Below are 15,311 nucleotides of genomic sequence, written 5' to 3'. Positions count from 1 at the left end.
ATTTTGACAAGGTTAACCACCAGGTCCTCCTGTCAACTCTATAGGCAAAGGGCATCTCAGGAACCGCACTCCAGTTGTTTGAGTCTTACCTATCAGATAGGTCCTTCAAAGTATCTTGGAGAGGTGAGGTGTTCAAGTCGCAACATATAACTACTGGGGTGGCTCAGGGCTCAGTTCTCGGACCATTTCTCTTATCTGTCTACATGGCATCATTAGGTTTGGTCATAGAGAAACATGGCTTTTCATACCACTGCTATGCTGATGACACTCAACTCTACCTCTCTTCTATCCTGATGATCCGAGGATAGTTGCTCGCATCTCAACTTGCCATAGAACTTGAAACAGACATTTCTTGCTGGGTGAAGGACCATCACCTTTAACTCAAACTTGCCAAGACAGAACTGCTTGTGGTTCCAGCAAATCCATCGTTTCATCATAATTTCACCATCCAGTTAGGCACATCAACCATAACTCCTTCAAAAACAGCCAGAAACCTTCGAGTTATGATCGAGGATCAGCTGATTTTCTCAGACCACATTACTAAAACTGTCCACTCCTGCAGATTTGCTTTATTCAACATCAAAAAGATCAGGCCCTTTCTTTCGGAACATGCTTCACAACTCCTTGTTCAAGCTCTTGTTCTGTGCAGGCTGGACTATTGCAATGCTCTCTTGGCAGGTCTTCCAGCCAGTTCTATCAATCCTTTACAATTAATCCAGAACGCGGCAGGAAGATTATTTTTTTGTGATGTTGAAATGATGTATTTGACACCTCTGTTGATCAATTTGTACTGGCTACCAATAGCTGCTTGCATAAAATTCAAGGCATTGATGTTTGCCTACAAAACCACCACTGGCTCTGCACACCTTTACCTAAATTCATTACTTCAGAGTTATGTACCCTCTAGAAGCTTTCTTTCTGCAAGTGAATGTCGCTTGACTGTGCCATCCCAAAGAAGCACAAAATCTGTTTTCTTTTTATTTATTATATTTAAAAAACCCTTGCTACGTGTACCGCGTTAAGCTAACTGAGACTTGTTATAGCACTTGTATATCATTGCTCTTTTGTTTATTTTGATTGCTTCCATTGTCCTCATTTGTAAGTCACTTTGGATAAAAGCTTCTGCTAAATTACTAAATTTAAATGTAAATATTTAATATGTTATCGCCAGGATGCACATCAGTGCTGTAACCATTATTATAAGGATACAGCAAGCACTGTAACATGATTGATATTCAGACTTTGCACTGTAAATAGCTAATTATTAAGATATACATATTAACTCTATCAGAGTTTGCATAAATGTCTTTTTGATTGTATCCGTTATGTTTATTTAAATTTAATTGGGGATATTATATTAATGCCGATCCATTTTGGTTATTTAGATTTTATATTATTCTAATATAGCTATTACAAACATTTTCAATAATAATAAAGTAATAAAAAATTACATTTATATTAAGACTTTACTTCTCTAATAACGCCTCAGTCAGGTCAAAGAAATGTTTTATTAGTTGCTTTTCATACTTTTGTCTGTTACAACACTCAAAAAAAGTCTCCCAAGAGAGAGAGCAAGAGAGCGCTCTCTCCTAACGGAATGGATGGTTTATGTCTTTAGCCATAATTGGTCTATCTATCTCCAGGGATTTCACTTGCCTTGCCTTTGTTATTATCCACTTTATTAATAACATATAAAATAATTGATTTTTTTCTTCAGATGCTTCTTACTGTAACATTAAAGGTGATTGCCAGTAACACATTTTAGCTGTTGGGCTCTACTAAAATTTCTTCCACTTGTATCTGTCTAGTATAGTAGATATCTTCAGCTTTTTAAAATTTACCTATTCATTCAGGCTACTTCCATTTGGGTGTCCTAAAATTAAAACTGTCAGTCATAATGTATATATAAATATGGATAGATAGAAGCAGTACTGGAGTTGTTCTACCATTTGACTATTTATGACTATTTCAGGAAAAACAAAAACAAAACATTTAAGCTGAACAGGTCCAGATATTTCTTTTTCTGACTGTCTATACACTAAGTGTAAATATACACTAAGTGTAAATAGCACGCATTGTTGGCAGAGACTATTTACACTGACTCTAATCAACATTACAAAATAAAGTCAACAGTTGTCAATTCCAATGGCGTGGATTGGAAAACGTGTGTACTCATTTTGACGCAATCGACCCGGGTTCGAATCCGACTTTTGGCAAACTTTTTCTCCCATTTCAAATCACTTCAGAAAAGCAGTTAGGATTAGGGTAGGTGTAGACATGGGAGGGCTTTATTGTCCCAATGAGGTGGCATCCATTTAATAATTTGAATTAAATTAAAAATTTACACTCAAGTTATTGCTGCATACTGTTTTATAATGTACTACAATACTGAGGTACAGATAATTGCCACTATTTGCAATAAGTAGTATAAATAGTAGAGCATCCTGCTATTTTAACAGTGTAAATAGAATCTATAGCTATTGGCAAATAGCATATAATTATAAAATGCTGCTATTTGTACTTAGTGTAAATAGCCTCTATCGCTATTTACACAGTGCAAATAGCCGATGCCTTTTTTCCCCCTATTTTTATTACCTACGTTCACTGTTAACAGCGATGACTCTGTCTGTCTCTCTCTCTCTCTCTCTCTCTCTCTCTCAATTTCAATGAAATTTTAGTTTAGGTGAGCTTTATTGGCATGACAAAAACTGTACATTTGTATTGCCAACGCAGTTGCAGCTGGGCTGCTTACAATTAGTGCACATATGTATTAACAGAAAGAAAAATAATAATAGTAATAGTAATAATAAAAATATGTAAAAAGTATTAAGCATGTAGTGCAAAATGAATTAGTGTATGTAAGTATATAAGTTAGAAGTAAAATAAAATAAGATAAAGTATTAGATTTACAGAGGCAAAATATACATCTACATAATGTAATAGAGTAATATGGCATAACATAATCTACATGTGCTGGAAACATCAGATCAGGGCAGATTAAGTGTTTTCTCTTCTATGGTGACAGGCAGACACATATTGAGCAACAAACACACACCAGTTGTGTTTTCCTAACAGATACGGCAGTTTCTCCTGGTTTGAAAGAGTTTTAAATTACTGATGGATCTGCTGTATTTTATCATAGAACACTGTCCGTATGTCCGTGTATTCGGAGCATTCTGTTAGGAAGTGCAGTTCTGTTTACATCTGATTCAGATCACAGTGTGGACACAATCTCTGCTCCAGTGGCAGCCATGTTTTTCTGTGTCGTCCCGTCTCTGTCATCAGCTTGTGTCCGCTGAGTCTGTATCTGGTCAGCGTGCTTCTCAGTTTCTTATCTGACAATGTGTATAGATATTCTGCCATACTGTACTCTCCCTTTAGGGCCAAATTGCATTGCATTTTACTCTGTTGTTGTGTTTGGATTTGCCAGTGAGTGATGTAATTCTGTTTGATTTGTGCAGTAATCTGATTGATTCTGATGTTATTCAGAGAATCAGTAGATGTTAGTGAAGTATCATGACTGAAGCTCTGGATCAGCTGAGGGAGGGGACTGCTTTCTTTGCTCATCTCTTGGTATTGCAGGTCTTTATAATGATATGATTGGAGGTCACTGAGTTTCAGATGTTTCCTGAATTTAATTGCCCTTTTTGTATCTTTATGATTAGAGGATATTTGCCTAATTCTGCCCTGCATGCATTATTTGTTGTGTGCCAGTGCACATGTAATATATTTTTACAGAGTTCTGCATGCAGGGGTGTCTCAATTGGATGTTTTTCCCATTTGGTGAAATCTTGATTTGGATTTGTCAGTGGACCCCACACCTCACTGCCATAGAGGGAAATGGGCTCAATTACTGATTCTAATATTTTAAGCCAAATTCTAATAGGGATTTCTATAGGACATTGCCGTTTTATGGCGTAGAAGGTTTCTTCAGATTGACTGTCAGGGCCCAGGTCTGGCAGTATTGTTCTAGCAGGTCCAGGTTCTGCTGTAAACCATGTTGAGTGGGAGACAGCAGAACCAGATCATCTGCATACAGCAGGTACCTGATCTGTGAGTTGTGTAGGGTGAGGCCAGGGGCTGCAGATCGCTCCAGACTGCTCGCCAGTTCATTGATGTAAATGTTAAATAATGTTGGGCTTAAGCAGCAGCCCTGTCTCACTCCATGCTCCTGGGAAAGATACCTCATACGTTTGGTGCTGATTTTTACGCCACATTTACTTTCAGTGTACATTGATTTGATAAGGTCATAGATTTTACCTCCTATGCCGCTTTCATTAAATTTGTAAAATAGTCCTTGGTGCCAAATTGATTCAAAATCTTTTTTAAAGTCAATAAAGCATGCATATATATTTACCTTTATCTTGGTTAAAATGTTTTTCAATTAGAGTATGTAATGTATAGATGTGGTCTGATGTGCGGTAATTTGGTAAAAATCCAATTTGACTTCTGCTCAGTACATTGTGTGTGGTGATGGAAGTCTAATAGTCGAGCATTTATTATGCTACAGAATAACTTTCCCAGGTTGCTGCTCACACAGATGCCTCTGTAGTTGGTAGGATCAAATTAACCTCAGTTTTTAAAGATTGGTGTCATCAAGCATTGATTCCAGATGTCAGGGAAGTAACCTACACTCAGAATCACATTGAATAGTTTAAGAATGGCTAATTAGAATTTACTGCTTGTATGTTTTATCATTTCATTTAATAAACCATCAGGTCCAGATGCTTTTTTGAGTTGGAGGTGTTTGATTTTTTTCTTTAAGTTCTTTACCAATTATTGGGAAATCTAATGGGTTTTGGTCATCTTTGATTGCTAATTCTAGTTTTCCCAGTTGGTTGATTGTTTCATTTTGTTTACAGTTTGTGTCTGTTTGTACTTTATTAAACAATGTTTGGAAATGACTTTCCCATATTTCTCCATTTTGGATTGCCAATTCTTCATGATCAGTTTTTTTTTTTCCGATTGTTCCAATTATTCCAAAATTGGTTTGTGTTCACTGACTTCTCAATTATTGTAAGTTGTTTTTGGATGTATTGTGCTTTTTTGGTTCTGAGTGTATTTTTGTATTGTTTTAGTGTTTTTTTTGCAAATAGTTTGGCAATCCTGATCAAACCAATTTTTGTCATTTTTGGGTATTTAACTTTTTCCATTTTTTGTTTTCAATTTGGATTGTTTTGCTGATTTTTCAAATATGTAATTTATATCTTTGACCACAAGACTGACACCTTCATTAGTGTGAGCATAGGTGTTATTTAGAAAATTATCTATCAGCGGTTGTATTTTTTGGCTGCTAAGTGCTTTCTGATATTCTTCAGTGCTATTTTCAGTCCATCTGTGTGGTTTTCTGATCTTATACAGCTTACTGGGCTTTATGTTAATGTTATTTTCTGTATTTTTGAGATACACAGTGATTTGACTGTGATCAGACAGAGGGGTTAGTTCTCTAACAGTGAATGATCTGAGAGATGAAGGATCTATGTCTGTTATCATATAATAAACTGTGCTATTTCCCCTGAGGTGAGCTAAATGTGAGTCTCCCCTACCGTTGATGATATACAGACCCCAGGCTTCGACAGAGCTGCAGGAGATCATGGTTATTTCTGTGGATATAAGAGAATGTGTTATTAATAACAGTAAGTTTGTTGTTGATGTATTTGCTCCCTTGTGTGTCAGTGAAGTCCGGCTGTAGTCCTGTTCTTGCGTTCAGGTCTCCACAGATGAGCACATTTCCCTGGGCCTGGAAGTGGCTTGTCTCTTCCTCTAATGTGGAGAACGTGTCTTCGCTGTAGTAGGGGGACTCTGATGTCGGGATGTATATGGCACACAGGAATATATCTTTTCTGGATGGGAGCAGTACCTTGTGGATTTTTTGTCCTCCTGAGTCTCTTCTCTGTCGGACTGTGTTGAGTTTTTGTGATGGCAGGATGATTTCTCTGTAGTTGGGTGGGCAGTGGGTGATTGTGTCTGCCCTGCTTTATGTCTCCTGTAGAATTATAATATCCATATCTTTGATAAAGGCTGTTGACCTGTGTAGGTCTGTGGTGGCATAGCGCTGGTGCATGGGGTGTTCTGATGTGGATTTTAGCATAGAGTTTAATTTAGAATTTAGAGATTTTCTCTCTCTCTCTCTCTCTATGGGATAAATCACAACTGTAATAAAAATCCACTGCAATTACTGTTGTTTTTTTGTACCTGTGGGAACGAAGACTGCCAGCATACTATGAAAAAGCAGGCTGTCCACTGACTAGGCTTGCTGAAATTTCATTGCCCACATATTTGGTTGATTTAGTTAATTTTTTTGATAAAGCTTAATTTCCTCTTTAAAACAAAGATGCACAGCTCCACCTCCAGGCAGGACAGATGAATGACCCCACAGGGAATCTGCACTCACTGAACACAGGAGGGCAGAAGAGGTACACTTTTAATGCTGTGATCAAGCTTGTGAAATATATTGTGTTTTCATGTCTAAAGCTAAAGAACATAAAATGCTATATATATAATATATATATATATATATATATAAATATATATATATATATATATATATATATATGGAAGGAAGATCCACTTCAAAGCTGATGGTTAATGCATTTCTTGAATTTAAGAAGAGTGTTAAAACAGACTGTCCCAATTACAACTGTCTATTCAGTGAGTTACATAGTGTCCTGTAGTCCCAGATCAGTGATGCCTCAGGAGAGCAGCACTAGAAGACCATTCATCTCTGCATCTGTGTATTATTTTAATCCAGCTAAAGTAAATTGAACTTGATACATCATGACACTCGATAACAGGAATGCAAGTTTTCATTTTTTAAGAGATGGTTTGGCAGGCATCGTGATGAGTTTTCCTTATGGAAGTCCAGCTTTAAGAGCACATGTGATATTCAGTCCAGACAATTATACAAACAATGGGAGATTGTGGTAAATTCATAATTAACTTAACTTGCTTGTCATTTTTTTAATCATGTACTGGACTTCAACTTATCAATTCTTTCTCATGTCTGACTCATGCTTAAAAAAACCATCACAGTTAACTGAATTGAAAACACGTGTTGGGTAAACTGCTCTGCCTAATTTCTAACAGGCAATTTACGTTTCGTGAAATGAAGAAAACATGCACTTCTTCCTAATAATATGGCCTAGCATATAATACTATATTGAATTTTGCCAACTGTCTTAAAATAACCAATAATTATTTTGTAGTAGGAAATGAGGTTCTACAACTTTTTGTCATGTCTGCAGAACGAAGCTGCACGTCAAAATGTGAATTCCTCTAGTGTGAGTGCCAGAGCGCTGCATCGCAGACAGTCACACCACCCGCATAAACACTTCCGTAGTGCCCGAAAGTAGTAGTTGAGCTGCCAGTAGTCCTGCCAGAGAATGAATAATTCTGACTAGCTTTATTTGCATGGGCAAATTTCTGCCATTGCATTGAAATTAGAAGTGGCAACAATTCCAACTTTATAGTTCTTGAGGGAACTGGTCACCAACACAAAACCAGTGCAGGTGAGTATGAAGTCACAAGAACAGACCTGAGGGAGAAAGTCTGATAGAGCATGATGTTCTCATCTTGTTTTATTTTAAAAGAACCTGGTTGAATTTTCCTTGTAAAATCAAGTAAGATTCATCTACAGCGATTCCTGAACTATAAAACGCCTTTATCGAAAGTCCACAAAGGGAGCTAAATCATCTAGATTTAGTGATAGGAAATACCTAAAAGTGAGACCAAAGTTCTTTAAGGTCAAGTCCCGAAGACTACATAAACCACAGGTGGCAGTTCACAAATCCTTGTAATTCATGATATACTATCATTGTTGGATCTGTCAAGTCATTAGTCAGTGTCAAAGGTGAGTGGAGTGACTTACTTTCTCCCGTCTACAGCACTGTCCCTACATTCCATATACAATAGGTTGGCTATATATGGCCAACTACCTTACTCACACTAGGATGCAGACAGCCAAAGGAGCAGAAGTGGTTTCCAGATGTTGACATAGACAGACAGTAATTGGAGTTTGTGATGACTTCCAGCTGCCATGGAACACGGCCAGTGAATTCTCTAAAGGGAGTGAATGTTCTGTGCCATAACTCACACAGCAAGGTTTACAATAATAATAATAATAATAACATACTTTGCCATCTTGTGGGGGAAAAATTGACACAGTGATTGCATTTTTCTTTGTTGTTGTTTTTATGCACCTAAAGCTCAGGAGAGACTTGCAGAGCCTATAATTCTGACCAGAAGAGCATCTATATCAATAACACTTTTTTTGTCCAAATATTTCCCAATTTTAGAACAGCACACATTTTTACTCCTAGCATAAGTCTCAGCATACTTGCAAAATAGATTTTATTTTACACTTATGCATTTGGCAGAGGCTTACATTAAGGTACACATTTTATCAATTCATGCATTTCATAGAGTTAAACCCTTGACCTTGGCGTTGCTAGTGTCATGTCCTACTGTTACAGGAGCTATGGGAATATTTCATATTTAACATAATACATAACATTCAATGATGCATGCAAACACATATTCATACAAGTTAATGTCGCAATGAACATCAAATCTTCACCAAATGCAATGTGCAAATATTTTGCTTTTAGTCCAATATTTGAAGTTGTTTAGGAAAAAACACCTACGGATGTTCTCTCCAGTGGTTTCTGAAAAGCATCTAGCATGACATCTTTGAAAACACATCTGCTGTTTGCTTGTCAAAGTGACTATTTGTATAAGATTTCCCCAACAGTCAAATTGCCAAAAATTGTCTTCTCAGCATCTACTAATACACAAAAGACAACAACAAGTCCGTATGACAGTTGTAGAGTGCACAGCAGTGGCAGGTTTAATGCTGTTTATCTGCAATATTATGAAACTGCTCTTAGACTTATATTTCGCTTGAAACCTTCATGTTCCAACTAAACGTCTATGCCACTGACACCACTGTAAGATCTTATGGGTTGAAAACTTCAACTGGCCTGCTGTAAATGATAATGCTTTCAGATCACACAAAAATAAAAATTCATCGTTTTATCATCTTCATGTCATTCCAAACATTGTTTGATTTTTAGAAAATGTCCCAACCACTTTTTTTCAAGTTAAGTGTGAGTAAATTGTGGAAGCTTGTTTCCACCACGTGATAAACAAAATACAAATAAAATAATAATAATAATAATAATAAAGGCAATTGTGACATTTTATGTACAGTATCTCACAATTCTGATTTTTTTCTTGAAATTCTGAGAAAAATAGAATAAGAATTGAGAGATATAGACTCAGAACTTTGAGACATTAACACAATTTTGAGATATAAACGTACAATTGCGAGACATAAGTGAAACTTGTGAGATCAAAAGGTGTAATTACTTTATTATTATTATTAAATTATTATTTATTATTATTATTTAAATTTATTATTTACCTTTTGATTATTATTATTACTCGTAGTGGAAATAGGCTTCCATAAAAATGACTTCCATTTAATTTCAGAATTTTTATTTTTGGGTGAACTGTATATTTAAGCAATTGTTAGCAACAATTACACATTTCTGCTATTTCATTATCTAAAAATAAATGCTTCACATTCCTTATATTCAACAAAAGTTGTTTTACTAATTTTGAACACCTAGTGCCAAATAAAATGGCACCCAGCATAAAGGCCCACCAGATTTTGTCATATTTCATGTAGTCATTTGACTCACTGTAACATGTAAACCTGAAATGAATAAACACTTGTAGTAGCATTACACCTTCTAATCTGGCCTACTTTACTTTGCAGTGAACATGGGGCCTTCACGATTAATGCTGTGCCTCTGATTAATCACAAAAACCTGCGTTGTATCCTCACACTGGCAGCTTGAGGGGCAATGGTTGGAAACCCTTAACACTGACATAGACCAGATGTTGGCAACTTCCCCGGTTTTACTCTAAATTAAATGGCGGCAAACAGCCAACAACCTGAGCTGCTTTCACTATGAAATTATATGTTTACAATAATGTGCTATCGCTGGGGCACAGGAGTGCAGTTTCTCAAGGAGTGGGAAAATGAAACCAGCTGTGAGTAGTCAGGAACAGTTTGGGTATGGATAAAAAATCGGAGGTTCTAAAGGGTAGACAGAAGACTTTTTTCATTAATGTGACAAGTTTTGGATCTTTAGGGTTTCAAGTATCATTTTTTAATTTGTTTGCTTGTTTTGTTCCTTATCATTTTCCTATTGCACTTTTAATGCCCATCTTTTTTAAAGGAATATTCTGGGTTTAATACAAGTTAAGCTCAACTGACAGCATTTGTGGCACCACAAAAAATATATTTTTATATATTTTCTCCAAAAAGAAAAAGCACGAATCAAGGTGAATGGGGATATTTAGTAGTATTAAAAAGTTTACAGATAGATGGATGGATGGATGGATGGATGGATGGATGGATGTTGTTTTACAGTTTTAGGTGTTAAGTTGTCAACCCAAACAAGTTGCACAATTCTATGTAACTTTACATAGAAAAGGTTAATAAGCCATTTTTCACACTGAAATTAAGTAAACATTATACTGGTTACATCTTGTCACTATTGAAACAGAGAGTACAATTGTACTTTTATAGACTGGCCTTATTCCCTTCCGTTACAAGTGACTCACTGTAACCCAGATTTTTGCTTAAAATGAGGGAAAAGTCTAAATACATTATTTGGCAATCATAATTATGACACAAATGCAGTCAAGTGAGCTCAACTTGTAATAAACCTGAGATGTTTCTATGATGGTGCTTAAAAAAAAATAAAAGTACATGGAAAAAACCCAAGAGGGTTATATAATGTATTTGCTCAGAGAGCTCTTCTATCCAAAACAATAAAGAGAAGAAGAACTCACTGCCCTGAAGTGGATCAAATAAATCAACACTCATCACTGTGATGGAACCTAAGCAACATAAACAGTAACGTATTTCCTTCTTCCATTTCTGACTTCAGTGCCATTACATAATGTCACAGCCATCCACCGTTTCAGATTCAATTAATTCTCCAGAGCGACCAAGGGTCAGTTTGCCTCTAGCAATCGGGTGTTAAGTGCTTTGCTCAATGCTAGTGAACTCTCACCAGCTCTGCAGTGGCATCAGCCACTTCTTTCTAGCATTGAAGACACTTCTTTAGTGCTTGAAGCCTGTATAGTTACACACATTGATATGCAGGATCATATTGATTGGGCACTGCATATACATCTAAAAACAAGTGAGTCCCATCCAAACGTATGAAAAACTGGGAAAGTGAAGTGTTTCCAAAACAAAACAGACACGCGACACTAACATAACAGCGTTATAATTTTTTAAGAGTTGTGCTGTAGGAAAAATGTCTCACCTCGGCATCTGAGGACCTAACCTTTCAGATCCTCTCTGCATGTTTGGAAAGAGAGAGCCGGAGAAGGAGACTTGCGTGCTTTGCTCCATACCTTGAGTTAGCCTCACTAATTACTGGGAATAAAAGCGCCTTTTCACTAAACAGTAACCTGAGTGCTCTGCTGGGAGAGCTTTCCTGTAAGTAGCTCTCGGGAAGAGCAATCAAAGACTTGGAGTCACTGTGGAGAAACAAGGAACAAAAAAATAAAGTTACAAGAAAGTAAATCTCAAGTTCAAGTGTCTTGCAGGACAAATAGTACAAAGAAAAGAGTGAGAATGGATGCAAAATGCAAGATGGATGAGAGATTAAAGATTTTTGAAGAGTTTTAAAGATTTGAAGGAGGAACATTGGAAAACACTTGGTGTAAGAAGGGCAAATAAGTTCTTCAGGAGCCAGTGGAACAGTTGAACAAATGTTTTTACAAATATGATTTTTAACAATATTCAGTTTGCAAGTCCACCCAGTGTTTTTTTTTTAATTCAATTATACAAAATAATTTATTATTACTATTAATTAATTTATAATTAAGCTAATAAATATATGTTATAATAATATACAGAATATGCATTAATTATTTAACATTCCATTATTGGGAAAAAAATATATGAATTTATTTATTTTATAAATGTTACATATTAATAAAATGTAATAAAATACATAAACATTTATTATTATTATTATTATTATTATTATTATTATTATTATTATTATTATTATTTTAGGCTTCAAATTCTGTCAGCTGAGCTTTGCTTATATTGAACCCAGGATATTCCTTTAAAAATGAAAGTGCATAAGGAAAATAATAATAAAACAAACAAACAAGTAAAAATATAACCTGGAATGCTAATGATAATAAAGTATTTAATATGCACTAATCCTGTATTATTAAATACTAATATTTAATATTATTAGTAAATATATAAAATATATGAATATAATAATAATATAAAGTTAAAAATAAACATAACATACTATATTAATATTTTATATTACAATTCATAATACACATTAAACTTTTTAATCCCATCGGCCACAGTGGTGACCGGTTACTGACTGGTGTTTTATTGCATTTCCTGCAAACTTGGAAAAAATAAAGGGTCTTAATTAAATATGTGCAGTATCACATGGTTAGAGCAAATTGTCACATGACCAGAGCACTTTACTTCCTGTTTGCACCATGAGGTGATGATTGCTGCATCAAAGCTCCAAAACAACAGGTTAGTAAAGTATGTTAACAAAGATATGACAAAAATTATTAATAAAATAAATACAATTATTAATATATTAATTAAATTTCAGTATACACATCATGCCACAGGTCACAACTGTGACCAACCATAAAACTCACACTTTTTCATAAAAAGTTCAAAAAATAACTATTGATTATTTCAAGGGGTTACTAATACTAAATCCTGTTGGTAAGTCAGTGTACCCAAACCTTTTTTTTTTTATTAAATAATAATATTAAATATTTGATTTGATTTAATGATTTAAAAAATCATGGTTGACGGTGAGCATTATGAAACTGTTTATGACAGTTATGACTTTCTGTTTGGAGTCTAATTTGGTAGTTTGAGACTCACTCCGATGATCAACAAGCTTTACACTATCGAAGACACCCAATTTCATTTCTTTCATGAACATAGACCTTTCAATTTCATTCATTCTTCACACATTCTCTGTGGTATAAAACATCTTCATGGGATTTTTAAGCGTTCATCCCTATACATCAAGATTTCCCAGGGGATAGAGAGATAGTATCATATTCTGACTCTGCTCTGACATGTAAATCACAAATCCTGAGTGAGGGGGCTGCTGACGGGCTCTGGAGCGACTGTGTTTTAAAACCCTCATCACGTAGTCCTCAAAACACTAACAGCTTCATTCGCTATCCAAATTGCTGCAAGTCAGGCTGTCACCGTAGCAACTGCAGCTGCTACCCTGCCAGTTGCCAATCATAAAGAATAGCATCCTTTTCGTCCTGCGACATATATGCACATTGTGAAGCGCAACCCAAATAGTAAGTGGTGCTTTGAGGTATAATCATAGATGGGAGGGGGTCAAGAGGGAGAGGAGGCTACATTCAAGCTGAGGTAATTACAGGCAGATGGAGAGGAAGCGATTTGCTATAGAATATTTCTGCTTTCTACAGGGATTTTCAATCAGTTTGATGCAATGTGTGTATGCAGGAGGACTCACGTAGCCCTGTTTCTGTGCAGACCCTCAAATCTGAAGAAATAAAAGCATTTCAGTCTAGAAAAAAAATACAGATAATGAGAGGCTATGGGTCGAATCCATTTGAACAGTAAACCAGTCGTCTTTGACCATCCGCAGTCAAGAACAATTTATTCCTTTATTTAGAAATATTTCCTGACACACTGTTTCATACTGCAATAAATATATAAATAGAATTAATTTAATTATTAGTTTAGAGACTTCCTGACTCACTGTTTATTTCATACTAGACAAAAATAAAAAGATAAATAATAAAATAATGAAAATGTATTTATTATAGTTTAGATATACTCCCTAACTGTTCATTTCATACTGAAATAAATAAATTCCTGACATTGCTGTTTATTTCATTCTGCAAAAACAAATAATTAAATGAATAAATAAATGTAAGAAAATAATAAAATAATTATAATAAAACAAATAAATAAACATTAAAAAATCAATATGTTAAATAAATTAAATTAATAAATTTCAAATATATGCTATATATGTTGTACAATTGCATGTTGCAAACTGCACATCTTAAGGAAATATGTTTAAGCCTTGACTGGCAAAAGAGTATAATATGTACTTATTTATTACAAAATGTAATTCAAAAACTTAAAATACATTTCAGGTAAATGTAAAATGGATTAAAATATAATAATAATATATTATATTATATATTTGGACATACACTTAAATACATATAGATGAAAAAATATATATATAATTTTTTTAAATATTTGAAATCATATTCTGTCCAGTATGGGATTAAACATCTAGGAAATGAGTTAGTCAAAATTAATTTCTATGTTTGTCTGTGAAGATAACATAATCTGAAGCTGTACCTAACTGGGTACGTTTTACTGTAGCTGACATTTTACAGCATGTCAAGGGTTGATGTCAAGATGCTGACAGCAAGCAGATCCAGTGAAGTACAGTTATGGAACAGCAAATGACTTTGGCTTGTTGATTTCTCTTTTTATGTATGTCAAGTCCTAACTCAAATAATTAGGGGTAACATGGCTACGCTGTGAGCAACGCATAGCAGTAGTGCCACAGATGAGTCACGCCAACATGATTCACACAAACAACCCTCGTTATCATCTGCACCCCATTACCTCTAATAGCCAGACCCCTCTCATCTGTTTTCTATTTCAAAGCACAATTATGACTTTTCAAAAGAAATTACAGTCTCAAATTTTCCGCACAACACATAATATTGACGAGCTTTTGCAGCGTTGCAGACGCAGTATGCATTCACCAGCCTGACTTGAGACATTTTCTTCAAGCCAAGTGGAGCACTGGAATATTTGGGCAGTTCACCCAGCTGCCATGGCAACAGCAATTTTACAGAGGCACAGGCCTATGGGTTAGATGCTTTTCACTTTGCCTTCACCAACCAACGGCTGGGATTCGGGCCAATCCGTTTATCTCTACTATGCAGTGTTGTAATAATGCAGTGAGAGGGAATATATGAGGTGCAGAGCTTGATGAGCAGGGATTCCCTCTCCTAAACTGCACATTGACACCAATTACAGGTACACAATGTTTTATTTAAAAAAAAAAATAAAAATAAAAAATAAACTTACTGACCCCAAATTTCTTAACGACAGTTTACATGGCTTGTAAAATATTTCAATATACAAACAGTTTGCTCAGTATGACTAACATGTCGACAACTATGCAAAAAAGGCAAAGAAACTGAAG

The sequence above is a fragment of the Cyprinus carpio genome, chromosome A5 (genome assembly GCF_018340385.1).
Source record: "Cyprinus carpio isolate SPL01 chromosome A5, ASM1834038v1, whole genome shotgun sequence".
NCBI lineage: Eukaryota > Metazoa > Chordata > Actinopteri > Cypriniformes > Cyprinidae > Cyprinus > Cyprinus carpio.
The sequence above is the reverse complement of the archived record's forward strand: the minus strand, read 5'-3'. Positions refer to the sequence as shown.